Here is a 5888-nt window from a genome sequence, read left to right as displayed (position 1 = left end):
ATGAGCAAGCCTACTCAGTATCATCTTGCGGTTGCCAAGAGGATTCTTAGGTATATCAAGGGTACTTTACATCATGGTATTCATTTTCAACCTGGTCCTTTGGCCCTTTCAGCTTACTGTGATGTTGATTGGGCTGGTGATCCACTTGATAGGAAGTCCATTACTGGTATGGTGGTGTTTCTGGGTAACTCCCCTATCACTTGGTCTGCTAAGAAGTAGCTGACTATGGCTAGGTCCTCTACTAAGGCCGAATACAAGGCTTTAGCTACTACTGCTGCTAAGTTGAGTTGACTTAGGATGATTCTTAAAGATTTGGGTCTCTTCTTGGCCCTTCCTCCTATGCTTTGGTGTGATAATGTTTCTGCTTTGGCTTTGGCATCCAATCCCATCTTTCATGCTCGTACCAAGCATATTGAAGTGGATTATCATTACATTCGTGAGAAAGTTCTTGCTAAGGAGTTGATGCTTCATTTTATTTCTACTCTTGATCAGCTAGCTGATATTTTTACCAAGGCTCTTCCCTCTCCTCAGTTTCTTGATCTTGCTTCCAAATTTATGGGTGTTCCTCCCCTCAGTTTGAGGGGGGATGTAAAGGCACTTATACAAGCTGAGGTAAAGGCTCAAGCACAAGACAACAAGGGTGATGACAGAGCCACTGAAGTTGATGATAAAGCAGCTGGTAAACGACCTGTAGTATAGTTATAATAGGCTGAACTACAGGTAGCATAAGGAAAAGTAAGAGGCTATACACGTGTCAGTGATCTAGAATGGGTTGATTAGGATTTGTTATTCCATTCCACATTATACGGATACAGTTAGGGATATATATTTGGAGATTGTATCAGATCAATGGAGTAATAACAGAATTTCTCATTTCCTTTGGAATCACTTCTCTTCTCTAAACTTTCTCTGTTTTCTTCTTCATTTTCTATATTACTTTGTTGTGCTTTTTAGATATGATGTGATATGATTTTAAGGATTGTATTTTTTTTTCTTCATATTAACACATATTGCTGAAGGATTATAATTTTCATCAAAATATGTGGGTAGATTCCTTTATTTATTTATTTTATTTTTGTATGGCATATTCTCTGAACTAGAAACTACATGCATGCTTATGATTTGTGCCTCAGTTGGAAATGTATTATAGAGAAATAAATTTTTTATAATTTATATTCTTAAAAAAACTTTTAGACAAGTATTTAAATGTATATAATTAATGGTAAAACTTAGATACATGATATTAGGCTATCAAACTAAATTCAAATAGATGACTGCATTGATTAATAAAATAAAAACAATATTATCTCTTTAAACTTGAAAGGAGAATTAAATTCAATAAAGTTTTTTATTTGAATTTAGTTTAGAAGAAAACATAATGCATTTTAAGAATTATACTTATGCTATAAAATAAAAGGAAGTAGTAGACACCGCAAATAAAACTAGAGTAACTGTATATACACAACTTTTACATATAAGTGGTCACACACTTTCTTTTGTTATTGTCGAAAGATACAACAAATAGTTTTGTTATTGAAATGTTATATATATTTCTTTACAACGAGACTTTCACGTGTGTATATATATATATATATATAACCTTTAGTATGTCAGTTGGTTTTAAGATATGTGCTGAAGCAAATTGAATGTTATTGGAGAATTGAAGTGGCACTAAGGGTTGAAATTTACTGCTGAAGGCCACACAATAAAAGACCAAAAATTGGGAAATGTATTATAGTAAAATCCAGCTAGCTTTTCAAATGTATTGTAGTAAACTTGAAATAGCACTTTAGACTTATCTCAATTTCCAATTCCAACAACTTAGGGCTCGTTTGGTCACCCTTTTCAAAACACAGTGTTCAGTGTTTAAACACTGAACACTAGTGTCCAAAATTTAAAAACCGTGTTTGGTGAGTACATGCTGTTCAGTGATGTTTGAAAAGCATTGTTCAAAAAACCCATGTTGAACACTGGTTTTTGGAATCATCTCTGAGCTCATTTTAAACAACAAAAATACAGTTCAGTGGCACTTTGGTAATTAAAATTGAACACAGCTCGGGGCCCACCTGGTCAGCTTTTCTTCACATTTGTCTCCTACCTTTACTCTCATCTCTTCAAAACCCAAATCCTCCTACCTGGTTACTCTCATAACTCCCCTCAACCTCCATAACTCCCTCACCGACCTAGCAGAGCTTGCCATAATAATCTCACCGACCCAGTGCTAATCCTCACTAACCCTCGTCAACGCGTCTTGTACACACACCGCATCACCAACCGAGAGTCAATCACATTAATCATTTTCTCAGAGTAAATTCCTCAACTATGATGCTGTTGCTAATAGGTTTTGCATTACTCGGACAGTCTAAAGGCTTGGTCAGGTAAAGATTTCTAATTTTATTAATTACTTGTTGCAGCTTTCTTTCACATCCCAACCTAATTCAGATCAGTTCTCATTATTCTAGGTTAGGGCTTATTTAATCCCACATATTCATTCAGATGGAAGCCTTGCTCTCATCCTTATCCACCTCTCTCATGCTATACAGAGCCTCTGCGTCCTCCTCTGCATCCTCCTCTGCTTCCTCCTCTCACCGTGTTGTTCCGTTACTGGTAGGTCTGTCTAATATGTGAATCATTTTTGGTTGTTCTGTTATAATTTTGGGGGTTTTCCCGTGCATTTTCTCTTCATTTTGTGGCCTGTGTTGTTGCTGATTTGAACTTGAGATCAGTAGGTGTAAGTGTAAATTTCATTTGACAAAATTATACTGAATCATTTTTGCTTGTTCTGTGATAATTTTGTACCTACCTCATGCATTTTCTCTTCATTTTGTGGCCCCTGTGTTGTTGTTGATGTGAACTTGAGATCAGTAGGTGTAAGTGTAAGTTTCTTTTGACAAAATTATAGTGAATCTTTTTTGCTTGTTCTGTTATAACTTTGTACCTAGATCATGCATTTTCTCTTCATTTTGTGGCCTCTGTGTTCTTGCTAATGTGAACTTGAGATCAATAGGTGTAAGTGTCAGTTTCATATGTATCTCTATGTACGTTGTGTTGACAAAATAAGAGACTAGTGTCAAATATAGTACATAATATGGATAGAGATTGTCCTAATTTCCTCTTGCCTTTTGTCCAAGGGTTTTGATTGAATTAGTTCACGAGGATTTTAGTTAGTAAAAAATAAAAGGGTGCATGATATAATTAAATTGACATAACTATAATTTTTTCTTAGGGATAATCACTTACAATTATATAAATATACAATGCCACTGCAAGTGTATGATAAACTGATGTGTATACAATGCATACCTATGTATTTTTTCTTTAGTTTTGTTCAATTTTCTCTTATATGCCTGCTGCTTTGGGTCTTTTAGTGAGTAGGAAGTTAATGTTTGTTCATCCATATCATACAATTTCAAATGATAAGTCTATGTAAGTATACCAAACATTTATTTAGATGGAAGAGGGAATGACTGATGCCGAGGATAAGAAGTTGTGGCCTGAGGCAGTCGAGAAACATTTCATTGATATCTTGTTAGAAGAGGATGCTAAAGGGAACATGCCCCAAGGGCAGTTCAAGACTGGAACTTGGACAATCGTTATGACTGAGTTTAACAATCGCGCGAATAAAAATTATAGCAAGACACAACTTACACAAAAATATCAACGACTGAAAGGTCGACACCGCACATTCTCCCAGCTCATCGCACGTACAGGAATGGGATGGGACCCCATTTCAAATACGGTGATAGCCAGTGAGGAAACTTGGGCTGCTGCATTTGCGGTAAGTCCTTTAACATACTCCAAACAAAATTTCTTACAATTAGCTATATGCATAATTTATGGTTGTAATTCAAATGATGCTGAAATCTACCTTGTGTTCATAATAGCATGACCCATCTTTTAAACACTAATTGTATTCACAACTAAAAAAGATGCAGAGAAACACTTTTGTTGTTTTGGTTTCAAAAAGTTTAGAAAGCAAACTTTATTATTGTTATGTTTATTTATTTATTTATTTTTATCTATTCGCACTGTCTGAGAAAAATCTTTATATTTCTGATTCTGACCAAAAGGCCTTGAGCCCACACGGCTTGTATCAATATTGCTTCGATGTGCTGTCTTCTTTGCTAGTGCTAGTCAAAAAAATGTTTGTGTCGATCTGTGATACCATGATATTTGTTGTGAAGTAGAGTTTTAGGCATAAAAGTTAAGAAGATACACTGAAACCCGTGATTTTATTATAATAGATTTGCTTGGAGTTTTTTCCCTTCAAGTTGAAAATGCTTTCTATGTTATTATAATAGATCTTTTGGATCCTACTTATTTGGAATCTGGATCTTAAGCATGCTCATCCTTTTCTTATTGTGTCATCACTCAGTCACAGTTGTGAAAGCTCAAAACCACTTTCTTAAAAACACAAAAAAAAAAAAAAAAAAAAAAAATATTGTGTCATCACTCAGTCACAGTTGTGAAAGCTCAAAACCACTTTCTTAAAAACACAAAAAAAAAAAAAAAAAAAAAACCACTTTCGCCCCGTTGGATTTTATCTCACCATACCTTGGGACTTATGAATAATTGTTAAGGTTTTTTTAACAAGGGTTTTTGTTAACAATGACTTAGAGCAGCATTTGCATTAGACTAATTTAGCTAGTCCTAAGCTAGAAATATAGCCAAAAAGCATAACAATGAACTCTACATAGGCTTTTATGTGGGTTGGGGTTTGTGGTGGTTGGGGTTTGTGGAATGCTGGGCTTTTATGTGGGTTTTGTTGGGTTATGTTGCTTAGGTGTGCGGTTGTGCAAGGTAGGTGTGGATTTTGGTATTAAAATCCAACTGGGTATGTGTGGCTGTGATGGACAATGGTTGATTTTGAGGTTAAAAATATGAATACGAAGGAAATAATATTTAATTGAAATAGTGATGTAGTGTTAAGGTTGATATATATCTTTGAAAACATAAATAGTTAAACCAGAAATAGTGGAGGTTTTTTTGGACGTGCTATCTTTGTATTGCTGTGACTGAGTGTTATTGTGTTTAGATGATTCTTTTTATTATTGATTTGAAATATTGTAGACTTGTCAATGTTAGTTGAATTTTTTTTTTTAAAAGATTGGTTACAAATATTTGTTGGATTTTCTTAATTCATGTAAGACTAACTTGTGGCTGTCAGCTATGGCCCAACATTAATTTGGAAGATATGTTGATTGAAAGATGCTGTTATTAAGTCTTGAATTCTAAAAATTATATTAATACTATAGAAAACAAATATGTGATTTTGGTATAAAGTTAATAGGGTTATTATTACTGTTACTCTTTTTGTTTTTGTTATGTAAGAGTGGATGGTTATTATAGGGTTATTATAATTACCCATCTAATTTGTATTGGGTTTTATATGAATAAGTCATCTAACCCAATATATATGGTTGTTAATAGGTCAATCATAAATTCAAGGAGTTCAAGAAAAAAGGGATAAAACACTACAACCTGTTGGGCAGACTTTTCAATTCAAACACAGCCACTGGTTTCCTCCAAATGTCATCTGCCCAACCAGCTCCCAATAGTGACGAAGAGAGAGAGCTGGATGCAGCCTTTCTATTATCGGGGGTGCATGTCAACGTCAACACTGAAAGTGTTGATGATGTGGAGGAGCTGCCCACACCAAGTGAAGCTCAAAGCCGGAGGCAAGCTGAAAAGTGGCCAGTTGAACTATCTAATTCAAGCGGAAAAAGGAGGAAAGGGCACTCCCTTGAAAGCATGACTGAAGCTATTAGGGGGTTTACTGACATGAGGAACCGGAGGGGGAAAAGGTCCATTGACACTGGAGACGCTACTGTGGGGGTGACACTGAGTCAGTTACAGAAGCTATAACACTGCTCAACCAGTACACCGAT

Source organism: Quercus suber, unplaced genomic scaffold (assembly GCF_002906115.3).
Source record: "Quercus suber isolate HL8 unplaced genomic scaffold, Cork oak 2.0 scaffold_2, whole genome shotgun sequence".
In the NCBI taxonomy this organism is placed as follows: domain Eukaryota; kingdom Viridiplantae; phylum Streptophyta; class Magnoliopsida; order Fagales; family Fagaceae; genus Quercus; species Quercus suber.
Note: the sequence above shows the minus strand (reverse complement) of the source record.